The sequence below is a fragment of the Colias philodice genome, chromosome 11 (assembly GCF_061535455.1).
Source record: "Colias philodice isolate Cphi_HAF_F1 chromosome 11, ilColPhil1 Martin Lab GWU primary, whole genome shotgun sequence".
NCBI lineage: Eukaryota > Metazoa > Arthropoda > Insecta > Lepidoptera > Pieridae > Colias > Colias philodice.
The window spans coordinates 1611121-1630302 of NC_143096.1; the positions used below are offsets into that span (position 1 = coordinate 1611121).

The 19182-nt window shown below is 33.4% G+C and overlaps 1 protein-coding gene across 1 annotated transcript in view; it reads right to left on the reverse strand.

The window, feature by feature from the left end:
- Positions 1-19182, reverse strand: part of LOC149484360 (uncharacterized) — a 100581-nt gene that overhangs the window by 38009 nt on the left and 43390 nt on the right. The gene's annotated exons all lie outside the window — the stretch shown is intronic.

A 19182-nucleotide genomic window follows, 5' to 3' on the forward strand; every position in this document is an offset into this window, starting at 1 on the left:
GTTTCCTAGTCGCTATGCTGCTAACTATTGGGTACTTATAGAGGTTACACCTTCCAGTTTTTAAATTAACAGAAGCGTAATTACCTCAATTAAAAATTAATTTATCCATATTAATTCGCCCAACAAAAATATCGAGAGCGTAGCATATTGTACCGGAATAAGAAACCAGTTTCCATAAATAATTCATCAGCTTAAATAAGCAAAATGATTCACGCATAAATGTTTCTTTAGCAGTCACAAGCTGAGCCAGTTTTACATTGCAATGTCTCAAACGGTACCAAAAGCTGCGCCGGCGCAATAAGTAAACGATTTATATTACTTTCGAGTACAAACGGTTGCATTATTTTAAAATAGAGCAAAATTTCGAAATTGGAAGCATTTGAATTTGTTTTTATTCGCATTTCCATTACACAAGAGTGCTTAAAAAATATTATTAATAATTTTGTAGTTACCTACAAAAATAGTAGGTTCTGACTTTATCGAGTTGTCTACTATTGTCAATTATATCTTAAAATTGTCCTATTTTAATTTAGTACCAATGTTTTTGGAAATAAAAATCATTTCTATTTTCTAAAGTGATCCTTCGAGACTGCAAAGATTCATATTCAAATTGACGATTCGAATCTACAATCGGTTGTTATGAATGAAACACATTGCAATTATTGCCGACCGTTAATCGAAATTAACCGTTCATATTAATTGGGTTAAAACCATTTGCTTATGATCTCGGTGTGGTCGATAATTGACGCCAGATTGTCTACCACGGGCAAATATTGAGTTTAATAACAGATGCATTTATTAGATAGAAAGCAACGCCGCTTAAAGGTTTATATTAACAAAATAAAAACAATTCAATTATTCAAAAATAAAAAAAATATGTATAGTAGAAATGAAAATGCATCCATCATTTTCATTTCTACCACAGTGATATCTTAAATATATGCATTTTAATAATGAGATTCCTTGAGTCACAAGGACACCTTTATAAATTACTAGCGACCCGCCCCGGCTTCGCACGGGTGCAATTCTGATACTAAATATACACTACAGAAAAACTGTGAACGTTGTATATAAAAACATAGCGGCCCGCTCCGGCTTCGCACGTGTATCAAATACTAAATAGATAGCCGGGCGGCCGGTACCGGTACGCTACGTCCCGCAATTTTTAAATCTGTAATATCTTCGAAAATATTCACTTAAATCATACGGTGTAAAGGGCCATATAGATCTATATTAAATGAACAATGTATTCAAGGTATTTAATTGGTTAAGGATTAATGCTGTATTGGTTAAAATCGCTTCGAAAATTAGCCATTATTTGTCGTAAAAAGTAAATGACAAAAAAAAGTTATTGTGGGTTATCCATAAGAGATAGACATATACCATTGCGGACTTTTCTGTAGACCTTTTCAATGTGTATAATACTTAATACATTATTTTGATAAAACTCGTAGGGTTCAGCCTGCGTTTGCAATGTAAGCGGAAAAAATGTACTTTTTTACGACATCACATTAGAAACCTCAAAAATAACAGTACTTCTCCACTATTTAATGGATGTTATTATACATATAAACCTTCCTCTTGAATCACTCTATCTATTAAAAAAAACCGCATCAAAATCCGTTGCGTAGTTTCAAAGATTTAAGCGTACAAAGGGACATAGGGAAATAGGGACATAGGGACATAGGGACAGGGAAAGCGACTTTGTTTTATACTATGTAGTGATGATGATAATACTCTTATGGTTAAGAGCAAAATACTCCAGACTACTTCTGTTGTCAATGGAATGAAAATCTATATAACTATAAAATGTATTGAAAAATGTCACCATATAGACCGGGAGATACTGACACAAAATTTCGAGTCATTTGTAACAGGATGGCGGTTCTACAGGGTTCTTAGTACGCAATGACAAAAAGAAAAATGATGGTGTGAACGCTGGTACCGGCGGCTTAGTCGCGTGGGCGTTAGTCGAACTCATCGGAAAATAGCGAAAGTCAAACGATTTGTAACAGTATGGCACTTATTTTTCCTGTAAGTTTGAGGATCAACGAATATAAATACAAAATTTCAAAGATCTAGGTGTTGGAAATCTTCACTTATATAAATTAATAATAAATTTATTTTTCAAGTATGACAGCACTTTTTCCCCCTACTAGAAGTATGGCAAATATAATAATGGTCACATTTTATCAAATACTCTCCAAAAAGCCAAATGCAATACTGGTACAAAAAGATAGGCGAAATAAAAAATTTTTGCAGATTTTCGGCGGTATGGCGACCATTTGGAATCGTCCGAAAAGTATGGCATGGCGATTTTCGTAAATGGCTGCACGACGATGGTTACCTGTGCAAAAGTTAGCTTGGTACAAATGGTTGAATAATTGTTTTTTTTTAAATCAACACATTCGCGTCGGTATGGCGGGCTGTAAGTCATACCGGAAAAGTATGGCATGACACTATCGCCTACTTCTTTTTTATGGGCTATCGGTAAATTCTAAAATTTTTGTGTTACAAATCGTTTGACTTTCGCTATTTTTCCGACGAGTTCGACTAACGCCCACGCGACTAACCCACCGGTACCAGCGTTCACACCATCATTTTTCTTTTTGTCATTGCGTACTAAGACCCCTGTAGAACCGCCATCCTGTTACAAATGACTCGAAATTTTGTGTCAGTATCTCCCGGTCTAATAATTTAAGTATTTAATTTTATTAAAACGAAATTTCACTGCATCATCTTTTACCGCACATATTTCGTCCGTTATGAAGATGAATGTCATCATAATAAAACTATGAGTAAACCATTATAAAAACTAATTTTGCACAAGCTATTATGATCTAATCCCGTTAAGTCAATATATTTTATACGCAGTCATTTATATCAAGTTATTAATACGGTACATATAACCCTAGATTTGGCAGAGTGCCTTTGGGCAATGTCCTTAAATTCTTGCCATATAATTTGCTCAAGCAAATCATTATTCAATTTATTTTAAGAGGTATTCCACGCACATAACGTATAATCTTTTTTAACGGTGGCTATTTTAAGAAAAGTTTTAAGAACTTAAATTTACTTATGGAAAAGACGATGATTGCTTAGATTACTTACAAGACATTCGTTCTTAAAAAGGCAGAATTACACGATGAATGAAGAAAAAAAATTAAGTAGCAAGAAGTAGTTACATAATTGAAATAAACTGAAAACAAACTTAAAAGTATATTGTGGACTATAAATAATGCCCTAAATTGCAATGCCTGCGGAGTTTAAGCCAATCAAGCGACCATGATGACGTTAGGAAAAATCATAAAGAGTTAATATTATGGTAAGAATGAATCACCTAACATAATTGCTTAGCTAAAGTTTACTTGCAGTGGGTGTACTCTGATGCAAGCCGGACAATTCAAAGCCCAAATCTGTTTGGCCTTTAATCTGTCACCATTCACAATATTAATATATTGTATTACTAAGTTTAGGATTGACTGCTTAAGCTGCTACCTTATTAGATCGAATGCATCTGTCATGAAAATAAATTTAAAATAATTATTTTTATTTTTTTATATTAAAAATAAAGTAATATCTACTTTTAAGGTAATGGAATTAATGATTACTATAAACATTTAAATAAAAAATTATACGTTGTATTTTAAAGTAGGTATTCGGCATAGCATACGTTTTATGTACCTAATCTCATGCCTGAATGAAAAGTAAATTTAAATGTCTTCTTTAGTGTCATAATATTAGTGTGTACTCATAAAATAAAAACAAATAAAATTTAACAGAAATACAGCCAGTAATGTTATAACAAAAAGCTCATACCTGAGCTCATACCTGATAATCAAAGGTCGTTGCCTCAAGATATTAAGGTGTTTTGTCGACAATTCGCAAACGATTCAAACTAGACTTAGCTTATTGCATTTGCTTAGTGATGTTTGTTTAGCGATATCGATTCGAGGAACTAGTTCTTATGAGGTTATATTGCTCGTATATTTCTGCATTTATGACCAGAAATGCATTTTAATCATATTTCAAATATTTTTAGTGTAAATAAAACGTCGTTTTCAGAATTTAGGTCATTACCTCGATGCTAACTTTACTAAGTCAGATAGCCAAAATTTCAAGGTTTTTTTAAAGGATAGTAAAGATTACAGCTAAAGAAATGCATAGAGAAACTATCTTCAAGAATAACTATACGCCAGTTCAGGATGAGTTTTAATGCAAATAGTGAACGTAGAGATAAATTGCATTGTAACGGAACTATGGACCAAATGAACTCTGTATTACAGTAACCTGTTTTCCTTCAGTGTTAACATGTACATTTACTATTTGTACATGTATATATTAATGTTCTCCTAGAATGGAGAGTCGGGAATTTAGGATCGGAATATTCAATGTCTTGGCATGGTTTTTGCTAAATTTATTCCGTAAGAAGTAAATGTCATGTTTATAGGATAAACAAAGAACTGAAAGTGAATATTTCCTAGTATAAATAATTGAAAAAAAAAGTTTATTTTATAACCACTTCCAAGTCCTAAATTGAATATCAGGAAAAAACCAATGAAGCAATAAAAATATATAATTTTTATAAAATGACATTAAATAGTTAACATTTATTTTGTAATTTGACCTACAGTTCAAATATATTAAAACGATTATGAATAAATATACCGTAATATACTTCTAATAAAATAGTTAAAGTATAAAGGTTAAGTTGCATAAATGTCTTTTAACCCATTTAAACGGCAACATTAAAATATTTTTCCGATTACATTTCTGAGCGCATGATATAAATCAGCAGTATATAATGGGCGCACACCCACTCCTGACAAAATTACATTTGCAAGCGAAATATTATAACCCGCGACGTGTTTTGTTTACAATACGGATCATTTTCGATTACATATTATTAGGTCTGAATGAAGAAGCTTTGTTTCAAGATTACACAAGACTGCAAAATGAGAACCTTGAACTGATTTTTTGAACTTGGGGAATGTTTCGGGATGAATGTATTGCGACAAAACAAATGATATAATGAAGAGAATATTTTTACCTACATCTGATAACATTACCTATGGGTTAGAATTTTTTATGGAAAAAAAAATGTAAAATCAATTTCACTTTTGGGATATATTTTGAACTATGTTTATTGTCCATCTATTTTGGATGTAAATCTACATGAGGAGAGAAACGACTTGAAGCGGTAAAAATGAGTCTCTCGAAATTCGGAATGAAAATTTTGTATCTTGATATTTTTCTTCTAAGTATTGTGTCCACTTTTTAAAATAATTGAATCTATATTATGAATTAATATTTTCAATTAGGAAAAGGTTAATTAAGAGCCTTGCTTCGAAAGTACAGCTATGTTCCTTACTTTTATAAATAAATTGAAAGAATTCCATTCAGACATTTCAAGACCTTCATTTAAAAGAAACTTGACCACCTTTTTGTTTATTTTCAAGCATTTTAGAACTCATAATAGGGCGCAGGCTTACTCTGTAATTTTGTACCAAGACATCAATTACACCGTAACGAACGCTGACGCAATCACTCACACCGATAAGAATGGAACGTGAATAAAAGTAAATTAATACGCACTGGCGCCGCGTATTGCTACTGGCTGAATGTTCTTGTAGTAATACCATTTGTTTAGGATTATGGGATTCATTTTGTATGGGATATCAAATTTGGGGATAGGAATATATAGGATAGATATAGAGAAATGGACGTATTAAATATAAACTTCTAGGCTAAGGCTTCACGAACCAATTTTCCAAATACATTTACAATTACAAAAGATAAGTTATTAAATATTGCATTTCATTTTTATGTATTACTAGCGGTCCGCCCCGGCTTCGCCCGTGGTACATGTTTACGTTTTCTCTACATAAGAACCATCCTCGTACTTCAAGGAATATAATAAAAAAAGAATTATCGAAATCGGTTCAGCCGTTCTCGAGTTATGCGCTTACCAACACATTTTGCGATTCATTTTTATATATAAAGATAAATTAAATGTTTAATGATTTAATAATAAACAACAGATACGCAAATAAAATGTTATACAGCCGTCAATCCATGTTTCACTATATGCTTAAGGGCGGAGGCACACGATGCGTTGCGGCGGCGGTGCGGCGCCGGAGCGGTGTCGCTGCGTCGTCTTACATAGAAATATCTGTGGCATGTCACACGATGCGCTCCGGCGCCGCACCGGACTTGTAACCACCAAGACGAGGCGGGGAGGGGTGAATGCGGTGCGACGTCGGAGCGGCACCGCTCAGTTGTCTTGCATCACAAGGAAGGACACGCTGTGCAACGCTGCTACGACGCCGCTGCGACATAAAAACGTTACGGCGCCGCACCGCTCGTGTGCCCACTGACACGGTGAAATCTTTGCGGTGCGGCGCCGCAACGCATCGTGTGCCCCCGCTCTTAGTATATATAAAGATGAAATAAAATAAAATAAAAACGATTTTTAAAATTCTTACATTAATGTTAAGAGTTGGTTACCCTATTCAATAAACATCGAAGCACTCGTACATTTCTTTAAATTAAAAACACAAATAGCTGACCTTGAAGAGCTTCCTAGATACAAATACATCACTGAATAGACTTATTTACTATATTACTAGTGGAAACGAAGTAAATACACAATACATAAACTAGCTAAAAGCTCTTCAAATAAGAATCAAAGAATAAACATTTCTAACAACTACTTAATTTTCAAAAGTATCTAAAATAATAATTTAGAAAAAATTGTAAACAAAATATAATGTAGGATTTTCAAAGAGATTTCCGTCCCTATCATCGGTATATGTTAACAAATGTTTTATTGAAAATTAGATATTAGTTTTTAAGAAACTGAAATAACCTTTATCATCACTAGGATCACTTATAAGTGATACCATGCCAGGATTGGAAGTATCAAGAAAAACTAAAACATAGACGCCCAAAGCAAACTAAGCGGTTGGAATTGTAATTATAATATGATTATTATGATTTCTTATATTGATCTACTTCGTCAAAAATTCTATATTCTATCTAAGTCAGTCTCTGAATGTAAAATTATTTTAATTATAAAGATAAGGGACGCTCCTGCAGCTGTGAACATTACATTATACATTAAGAACCGGCACCGCTTCAGGGTCAGTGTCAAGTTGGCAACATCCATTAAGATTCGAGACGAGACATTCCTGAGCAAAAACACGCAACTCGAAAGCGCCTTACAAATAGTTACTTAAATAGTTAACCATGAAAAACTTCCTAGTTAATAATTTGCATCTGATAAACATCGCGTCGTCTGCAAAATGCAGATGGAAAACATTCTAGACTTACATACCATCGCGAATAGATCCAGCCTTGGACTTTGGTAAACACTAATTTGTTATTTTGGAAGGTAATTGGAACAGTGCATCCCACTCGATAGACTTTAAATTGTGAAAACAATCAATGTGCTAACATAGTTCCGGGTTTTACGGATACGAGAATCAATTAGAAAAGTTTATACCTATTCCTGTGTTTAAACTAACGCCTACCTACTTTGTTTCATTAAAAGTAGAACTGTTTTATAGACAGAGGCCAATTTGTGACTTGGATTGATTGTTATGATCAATATGTTATGTATTTAAAAGTTACAAACAAATGTAAACTTTTCAATACATGCTTTATAACTCCTATTTCGGAGTCTTGCTTAACTTATTCATTTTCACATGGTAATATTAAAGAAAATATAATTTTTACTAACATTATAAAATTAAAAAAAAAATCCATTCGATAAAAAAGTTTTCCATTCATTTCATTCATAATCTTACATAAAAAAAAGTTTACACACATGACAGCAAATTTGGCGGCAAAACTGACACGCGAATTAAACATCAGCTATCAAATGACTGTGGAGTGTGGAATGTTAATTGGTGATCGCTTACTGAATGCAGACTGTTTAGATAGGAATCTGTTTATAATCTGTAATGTAATAATTATCTAGAGGAATGTTTTAAGTGTTCTCATAATACAATGTTATGACTTATGACTATATCTCGTTATTGAATAAATCATATGTTGAATAGAATCTAAAACAATGTTTTAATTATAGCTTTCTTATAAGTTATTGAATAATAGTTACGTAAAAACAGAATTAAAGGAATACAAAATAATACATATAAATGAGACTCAGATGACTTAATCCCTAACCAGAACCACAGAATTACCATTGTTAAATCATCAAATAATATATGCATAGTTCTGATTCATATGTACCAATGCACTATTTGCCAATCTGTCATAAAATAAATCATTGCACAATCGCAAATTTATTCAAATTAACTGGACATGATAACAATCACATTTCGCAATGAATCCACGCTTTCATAGTTTACGATGCATCATATATTATTGTATACAGGTCGGCATACTGGGACGCTCTGTTGCAACAAAAATATTAATACTGTGGCCGTGACATCATATTAAATAACATTATTAAAGAGCGATGGGTTTAATAATACCATTTTTAATTTTGCAATGTCTAATTTAGTTACTTAATTAATTAAGTTATTAAGTTACTTTCTGTGTTGCAGAATTTGTAGTAAAAGTGAAGTAAAAGCTATGAAATGAGTTGATTTTGATCTCATAATCATCTTTTTAAACTAGAAATAACTAATAACTACCTTGGCATTTATGTTTTACGAGTATTCTTTATGCTAAAAATAATTTTCTTCATTATAATAATAATAATAATAAGGGCGTAGGGATGTGACGACCCCATCGCCCACGGTTGGAATATCTATTGTCTACGTGACAATAGATATTCCACCCGTGCAATCAGTCAACCCGCAGGACACCTTGTGGCGGGGTGTCGGGGAGTAGCGACCCCGCGGGAACCGAGTGCTCCCGGGGGAGGCCCCTGTCTTCATCTCCGGCTCGCCTTCACCGGCCGGTCGGAGTGAAGCCTGACGAGGACAGGACCCCCACCTCTGGCTTGCCTTAACCGGCCGGCCAGAGTGGAGTCGCGAGAGCTTTTAGCTCGAAGGGTGGATGCGAAGCGTAAGTGGCGAGTGGGCACGTGATGCTGGACCCTCAGGGAGCGCGTGATCGTAGTTTAAAGTCCAGGGACGCCTCTCCACCCTTAGCTGCTCACAATATGTTGCCCCCTTGTCGCACTATTGCAGCGACTTATTTCGGGGGCCCATACAGTGAGAGGGCGAGTCACCACCTGCCAACATATTTTTACTTTCTTTTAGTAGAAAGGCAGGTGCCATAGTTTCCCATAGTCCTCAGTACCAGTCCATTTAGCATCCCAATCCATAGCCCAATCATTAAATTTCCATACCCTGCAATAGTCCTACATCGGCCGCGGACTGCCCAGGGCTGTATCTCTATTAGTCCGTTTTCTTATGGGAAAAGGTATACATTTTTGAGTAAAGCAATGCCATTTGGTACGAATGTTGTACTCGTCCACCTGAGCCCAAATCGCCTGGTAGCCAGTGTCTACTCCCCGGCAGAAGGGAGGGAGGGGGGGTTATAGAACAGAGCGCCCGGCGCTCGGAAAAAAAATTCTGGCGGATTCATTTGGCCCTTTGAGTCGAGTTTGGTGTCGTTATCAGGTAACTAGATGATGCCCAATTCATTCCCCATACCAGTTTTTTAGGGTTCCCTAGCAAAATATGTCACAATCTTTAAAATAATAAACTTTTGGCAGTGGCAAAATCCAAACAAACCAGTATATTTTTATATTTTTGTATGAAACTTGGTTTATAAAAAAATACTGTCTGAAAGGCCATTTCATGCAGATTATAAAAACATTAACATGTAACATATATCTTATCATTTTCAATGTGAAATAAATTATAGAAAGTACAGGAACGTTCGTCAGCGCAGCGTAGGGGACGGCTAATAGACCCGAAAAATAAGCAATAACATAAAACAAAAACCAATCAAGTGCGAGTCTAACTCGCCCATCGAGTGTTTCGTACTTATTTGTCCTATACCATGTTATCTTGTCTGGTAGGACCTGGTTAACTGATACACACACACTTTCGTCTTTATAATATTAGTGTGATTTTTAATCATCTTTAAATTATAAATGAAGTCTGGTAACATGGTTAAAAATAAAGATATATAATAATAGAACGTTTTTGTATTAATAATAATGACAACCACCTCCACAATTACATAATTCGGTACATTTGAGCTGGCGTATAAAACACTTCAATCTGGAATTGCAAGATTTCACGCACCGATATCTTATCAATTCAAAGCTTCTCTTTTCTTTTTATTTCAGATGGGCAAGGAATATTTTGAATTTTTTAGGGTCCTAAATATATACAGCCTGTAAAACTGCCCTAAAGGTGTGTTGTTTAAGGGCAGCTTCTGTGGGAGGCATTTTTTCGATTTGCCTGTCCGTTTTTGTTAAAAATTTGTTTGCGATCCTCACTTACTGTCACAGCGGGGCACAATGTGAAAAATAAACCTGTACTTATAATAATTATAAAAAAAATATAAGTTCTGGATAAGAGTATCCTTAAAATATCGTGACCGTCCTTACCTACCATGCATTGTAATCACAAACTTTTCAATTTCACTGTCTGCATATTTGTCACTGTAAAGTGCTTCAAATCCTCGTGTGCCATTCGGATATGCCTTCCATACCTCAAATGCATGTGTACCTATAGTTCTTTTAGACTTTTTAGCTTGGAATACATGATATTCTGTACTAGCCATATCTGTCGACTGTTCTTAACATTATTTTGGCTACTACTACTATATCGTGTGTTCCAAAGCTAGAAGGTCTAAAAGAACTATAGGTACACACGCATTTGAGGTATGGAAGGCATATCCGAATGGCACACGAGGATTTGAAGCACTTTACAGTGGCAAATATGCAGACAGTGAAATTGAAAAGTTTGTGATTACAATGCATGATAGGTAAGGACGGTCACGATATTTTAAGGATACTCTTATCCAGAACTTATATTTTTTTATAATTATTATAAGTACATGTTTATTTTTCACATTGTTCCCCGCTGTGACAGTAAATGAGGATCGCAAACAAATTTTTAACAAAAACGAACAGGCAAATCGAAAATTTGCCTCCCACAGAAGCTGCCCTTAAACAACACACCTTAAGGGCAGTTTTACAGGCTGTATATATTTAGGGACCTAAAAAAATAAAAATATTCCTTGCCCATCTGAAATAAAAAGAAAAGAGAAGCTTTGAATTGATAAGATGTCGGTGCGTGAAATCTTGCAATTCCAGATTGAAGTGTTTTATACGCCAGCTCAAATGTACCGAATTATGTAATTGTGGAGGTGGTTGTCATTATTATTAATACAAAAACGTTCTGTTATTATATATCTATATTTTTAACAATGTTACCTGACTTCATTTATAATTTAAAGATGATTAAAAATCACACTAATATTATAAAGACGAAAGTGTGTGTGTGTGTATTAGTTAACCAGGTCCTACCAGACAAGATAACATGGTATAGGACAAATAAGTACGAAACACTCGATGGGCGAGTCAGACTCGCACTTGATTGTTTTTTGTTTTATGTTATTGCTTATTTTTCGGGTCTATTAGCCGTCCCCTACGCTGCGCTGACGAACGTTCCTGTACTTTCTATAATTTATTTCACATTGAAAATGGTAAGATATATGTTACATGTTAATGTTTTTATAATCTGCATAAAATGGGCTTTCAGACAGTATTTTATATAAACCAAGTTTGATACAAAAATATAAAAATATACTGGTTTGTTTGGATTTTGCCACTGCCAAAAGTTTATTATTTTAAAGATTGTGACATATTTTGCTAGGGAACCCTAAAAAACTGGTATGGGGAATGAATTGGGCATCATCTAGTTACCTGATAACGACACCAAACTCGACTCAAAGGGCCAAATGAATCCGCCAGAATTTTTTTTCCGAGCGCCGGGCGCTCTGTTCTATAACCCCCCCTCCCTCCCTTCTGCCGGGGAGTAGACACTGGCTACCAGGCGATTTGGGCTTAGGTGGACGAGTACAACATTCGAACCAAATTTCATTGCTTTACTCAAAAATGTATACCTTTCCATACAAGCATGCCCATAAGAAAACGGACTATATAGTGCAGTCATGGGCAGGCTGCGGCTGGTGTCCCACAACACAAAAGGGCCTCTGCGTGTTGGATCCGTGTCCCCACGTAAGCCTTCCAAAGATCCGGGTACTGTCCTTCTGGTGGTACCCGAGTATTATGGAAATGAGAAACATAATAATAAATATATTATATTGAAGTGCACGTTTTTTTTAGGAAATAATTTATTCTAATGTCGTGTATATTGTCACTTAACGATTTTCAATTAAAATTAGCTTCCGAGATTCGACACGTTCACACGTAATGTTAACAAAACGTAAATAGATGTTCAATCAATTCAGAAATAGACAAGTATTTTTTTTTATCACGCACTCGCTTTTAATTATGTCACACACAGCGCCACCAATTTAAATAATACATGATAATTAGCGATAAATAGACAGGTCCCACAAATATATTATGTAGTATACATCGGTTTTGCTAAAGTCAAGGTGAAGAACGGCATCTCATTTGAAATGTAAATAATTTTAAGATATACGACATTCCAACGTATTCGATTTATCGTCACATGTAAAATGCATATGGTCAGGGTCTGATTATAATATATCGTACATGTCAGATGTTTATGCCTTGTGGGCCAATTACAAAGTAACTGTCTGAAAGTCTTGTCAGGGAATAAGTTCAACTGTCAAGCCTTCAAGCCCGGATTACAAATGATACAAAAATGAATAAATTGAATTAATTGACTTGAATAATCTGTGGACATCCAGCTCCATCTTCGCCCATTGTAGTTTCATTTCTGCTCCAACTAAGCCATAATGAAATAAATCCCTTGTTCCACTTCCACATTTTAAATATCCATAAACAAAAGTATCAAAGTTTTGATAAACTCGCAAAACGAGGCTTAATTCAATTCACTAAAATCTATATTGTGATATACATAAATGTACAAATTCCATTGACAATACATTGATTAATAAAAAAGTCGTTATATATGCGCAAAAAATATATTTATTTTTATCTGTGCTCGTAATATGACAGTCCATTTACGAGATTGAATTTTAATTTCCTCGATCACATAACACTAGCATATTTCGCGATAAAGATACCCAAAAGAACCTTGAAACCTAGTAACCTCGTCTGAACGGTTCTCGTAAATTAATTTAAGTCGCCGACGTTAAAACATTTTTACGAGCATCGAATAGAGAACAATAAAAGTAATTAGCGGCATTAAAAGCTCTCGTATGCTGTTCAGGGAACTCTAATTTATTGTGCATACGAGGAATCGGTTTCGGGGAAAGTTTGCCCTGTAATTGTGGCAGTGGGTTATAAATTGTATTGAATGGACTTGTGTTCTTAAGTTCCCGCAATGTTTAGAACGATTTATGTTGTTTTCAGCGAATTTGACAGATACATGGCACGTGTATTTGTTCCGCCAATGGGAGAACAGAGTTTGTGCTTCTGCCCCGCTAGATGTCATTTTTCGAGTTACGCGATTGGTTGAAATTATCCAACCAATCAAAGGTGCTTAAATTCATATTCCCATATTTTTTTATAGTGATTGAAATATTTCATTTTTTTTATTGAAGAGAAAGAGGTAACTTGTTGTTGTTGAAAATGTGTTTTTAATTTTACGGACTTACTCAATGTAGATTAAAATAACGGCCTTTTAGCGTCCTTTTATAGACTGATTGCCTTTTAATTATACAACATTTTTAAACATAAATCATCGAGTAAAAAATGATTAAAGCGTGTTTTATTTAGCATTTTGATTACAATAGTTATTTGCATAACTGATTATAGAGCCCTAGGCAATGTGTGTAAACTATTACTTTGTCATCCGATATTTGCATATTACGATAAGTTAATTGGCATTGACTGAGGTAAGTTTTCAATGGTATTTTATCCGACTACTCAATATGGAGCGTAATGTTTTCTTGTTATCAGCATAGTATATAAAGAGAACCAGCATGGGTGTGCTATCCATAGCTCCAACATAATTTTCCGATATACGAAGTATCTCTAGATTCGTTTCAGTTTGTAAGTTGTTAGTATTAGTTACCTAGGTAATGGAATTGACCATCTTACCTGATAATAAAAATAGGTACCTACACATAAATCTTAGAATTGTTAACATTTATTATTTAACTTGGATTTAATCGGCGCTACCCAGTCAAAATACAGCTAGACAGAGAGTATATGACGATATAAAAAATAAAAACTACCGTCATCCATTTAAAAAAATCATCGATTTTGATTGGTTTAAATATTCGTGTTTTAATTTCAAAACAATTCAATTGTTATTCTTGTACGTACAACGTATAGGCTAGTCTAAAATAGTGTTATGTTATTGTAATGAACACGACTCTAATCTATTTAAATGTGCACTAGATTAATCGTACATTGAACTAGAAAGCTATACTAAATTTTAACTAGCTTTAGTTCATGAATAGAATACTATAATGAAGAGCCTTTTATATTAAACCGTTCTTTTAAATATATTAATAGCCATTAAAGGATCTTTGATAACGGTATATAACGATTATGTGCCGTTTTTCTGTAAACAAAGAATGTAAAATAACTATAATTGTAATTTTTTTAAATAATATAGGTAATCTGTTACGTGTGTGTATTTGTTTAACCTCTTGTAAAATATTTAAACTAGGGCAACATTGTATAAGGACTATTATTATGTAAAGTAAATGGGTCACTATTATTCAATAGTAGTAGTATAATTTAAATAAATTATTAATTAAAAAAAAATTGTTAGAGCAAATTGATTTATGAACACGTGTAGCTAATAAGTCATCTATCTTCACCTGGCTATGAACGATCTGATAAAATATAAATATATGTAGAATATTTAATGTTAGAAGTATAGAACTATATCAACAAAATTAACCTTATGAAGTGTATAAGGTGCAAAATTGAAGAACACGAGATTTTTTTTCAGTTAACCTATTAAAATTAATTTTGTTTGTCCTGGATTCGTTGACATACCTACAAAATTATATTTTTACATTCCGAAATTCGGCAGCACATGCTTATTGTAAGCAATATTATATTAAATTGTGATTTAATAAATGTTAAGTAATAAAAATATCAATTTAAAGTGAAAGAATTTTCACTGACTGTTACGTCCTGTCAGTAACTATTATTGATCTGTGGTTACGTTTTATTTCTACTAAAATAAAAAAAAATAACTCATTATTAAGGATTTTCATATTTATTTATGTAAATGGTATTTAAAAAACGTAAATATTTGACGAAATGAACGTAACCTTTTACAAATATTTACAACCTAATTCAAGATCTATTGACCCATAGATGGAAGTCATTACACCCACACGATTTAGCGTTTTGGTGTCTTACCGATATGGTCAATATTTATGATATCTTAATAATATGCTTGATAATAGTTTTATATAGTAATAGATTATTTATTTACCATGAATGAACAACAGTCATTCAGAGTCATAGATTTCATGACTATCTTAGGAATATATTTTATGAATTCCACTAAAATTTACAATGATATTTTCAAATAGATATTGTGTAATGGTTGATCCGGATTTATTTATTTATTTATTTTACCTTTAAGAACCTTATCCGAGGTAGAGTCAAAATTAAGAAATCGTATATAAACAAATGTATATAATACCTATTTAAAGATAATTCTATGAAAACGAAGATAAACAAGATCTGTGTTTTCATCATTATCAATAATATAATATTACCGTTCGCTCCATTTCAGATTACATCCGGTGATATAATTCAATCGATTTTCCGCCATTGCGATACCGTGAATACCACATGGTGCTGTTTGTTTATTTAATATTTTATTTAAATACATTTTCTAGAACATTATCTTGTTTTCATAGTGAATGTGTCTTGCTACGTTTAGCTTTGGATGTATATGAGTATTTATTGTCTTACGGTAATTAATTATGGAGGGTGTTTTCGAAAATTTTTTTTCTATTTTATTTTATTTTATTCTCATACCTAATAGCATTTATATATTTTATTGCAACTATCACCCGATGCACTTTACAATTTTACACTTTTGTTATTACCTAATATAATTTTTTGTATGTTTTTTTTATGAACAAAAAGGCATGAGAAAATCTCAATGTTTACAACACAATAGTTTTCTAACACGCAACATCTAAAAGAATCACAGTAGGATCATTTCTATTAACATCCAACCTATATTTCACACCCAGTAATTCCCAATACATTTAATATCCCTTCCGCTAATCGATTTCACGATTTCAATAATATTCAACTGAAATATCTTACCGGGAATCAAATCCACGAAGAAAGTGTTTCATCTCTACATAGAATTATGATTACAATGTTATTTCTAGCTGTTTGTCCCGTATGTTTAGGACTTCAAAATCACGCAACGGACTTTGATTCCCTTTTTAGGGTTCCGTAGCCAAAATGGCAAAAACGGAACCCTTATAGTTTCGTCATGTCCGTCTGTCCGTCTGTCCGTCTGTCCGTCTGTCACAGCCGATTTACTCGGAAACTATAAGTACTACAGTGATGAAATTTGATGGGAATATGTGTTGTATGAACCGCTACAAAAATATGACACTAAATAGTAAAAAAAAGAATTGGGGGTGGGGCCCCCCATACATGTAACTGAGGGATGAAATTTTTTTTTTCGATGTACATACCCGTGTGGGGTATCAATGGAAAGGTCTTTTAAAATGATATAAAGTTTTCTAAAAAACATTTTTCTTAAAGTGAACGGTTTTTGAGATATCAGCTCTCAAAGTCGTAAAAAGTATGTCCCCCCCCCTCTATTTTTATAACTACGGGGTATAAAATTCTAAAAAAAATAGAGGTGATGCATGCTAATTAACTCTTTCAACGATTTTTGGTTTGATCAAAGTATCTCTTATAGTTTTTGAGATAGGTTGATTTAACTGTAATTTATTATATTTGCTGCTACGGAACCCTTTGTGCGCGAGCCCGACTCGCACTTGGCCGGTTTTTTTAAATAGATAGAGTTGTACTCGAGGAAGGTTATAGTATATAATTTCTTAGTTTAATACAGAGGGGGCAAAGCCGCGGGCGGAAAGCTTTTTATGTACTTACTTAAAAGTTTTATAATGTTTTTTTGTTTAACATGTTTTAATTCGAGTGATCAATCAGCTCGTTTGTTACCGGTTAAATAACACACGAATGTTAATTAAAATAAAAACTGACCTACGTTGCAAGATGGCGTTTTGTTAAAATTAAAAAATAATTAGGTCAATGGAACTGTATTCTAGAACGAGACTGGTTATGGAATAATAGTTTATTTATTACAAGTTTAACCAGGTAATTAATCGGTATGCTCGCTAAATGTCACATAAAGGTCGGTTTAAAAGTATTTTGAAAGTGGATACGTAAGTAATGGAAAATAAACAATACCACGAAATATATAACTGGATAACTGAATCTATAACTGAAGGTATGCGTTAACCGTTATGGAACTGGTTGGTAAATGTTCAGATTTCAGAACTGTTACCGCGTTTCCATTGAACTTATTTATTTTTAATTTGTGTTTTCTCAAGATCCAGGTGGCAAGATTATGTTAAGATTACGAACATAAACCTCCATGTAGTCGAATATTACATGCCAGATATGGCGCTTATGTAAATAAGATAGTGACTAAATTCATTAACAATAATATGTCTATATAAGTCTATACGCTATCATCATCATGAAAAGAGAGATGAATCATGTCGTATGGCGAATCAAAGGCAGTTTTGGAGATAATTTGTGACGCAATACTTTTTGTGGCTTGTAAATTAAAGAATTGCTTTATATTGATCTCTCCCTGTTAACACTGTCACTTACAAGTTGAATTATTGGTAACGAAGATTTATTAAAGCATGAAGAAGCTTTAGGCTATCCTGTTAATGAAACAAATAGACTACTTTTTATGTTGTCAACGATTTATTGCTACCAGTTAAGTGATAATTAATTTGTATTTTTATAGTATTTTAATGAATTGATATAATGCCCCAATCGCCTCTTCCTTATTCCTTATTAAGTTAGACTGTATAAACGGTTATATAGGCACATAATCTTAATATATATAAATCTCGTGTCACAATGTTTGTCCTCAATGGACTCCTAAACCACTTAACCGATTATAATAAAATTCGCACACCATGTGCAGTTCGATCCAACTTGAGAGATAGGATAGTTTTTATGAAAAAAAACGTAAACATGTAGGTACCACGGGCGAATCCGGGGCGAACCGCTAGTATTATATAGGTCAAAAATATAGGAATGAATTCCCGTTTACTAAAATCATACAAATTACTTATATAAGTATAAGTCACGTTATACCTTGCGATCATATATATTTTCATTACATGACCCATAAAATTCAAGGCTGTCTGACGATTACTCATTCACAAATGCATCTGTTTAAATTGTTTGATATTCGGTGTTTGTGTATGTTAATGCATTTTTAATAATAGTGTGTTTGTACAGATATCGTATTTCTTGTAAAGTCTGGTCTGTTTTATCGAAGGACACAAATTCACCTAAATTATTTACAATTGCTTCGTACATTTATTTAAAATGTTTTCAAAGTATTTTTACGAAGTTTGGATAAAACAGAATAGGTACTTTCACAGAATATCTGAAATATATACACATTTGATACACGCACAATAATAAATAAGGTAGGTATCCTATCATTTGTGCAAATTATTACATAGTCTCGGAGAGTAAGCTCAAGAAGTATTTACGAAAAGCTTTTTCCAAATGTGATAATTTATTATCATCAGTAAGTAATTAAGTATATATTTATATTAAACTATATTTATAGCAATATAAGATTGTTTGATCTTATAAATTCCACACGATAACCTCCAAGAAATTTTCACCAAGCTTAACAGTAATTCTGTTCGCAGGAAGGAAAGTAGGTAAGCGGTCCTGTATCAAGACAAAGGGCCCGTTGTGCTATCGTACAATCTGTTACACTTGTGCTATAAATCTCTGGACCTTTCACTGGGACTGAACAAGGCATTCATACCGTTCCCTGTACCTAGGAATTAAAGGTTTGTACGAAGTCTGCTTTGGCTGCATATGGTTAGAGGAAAAAC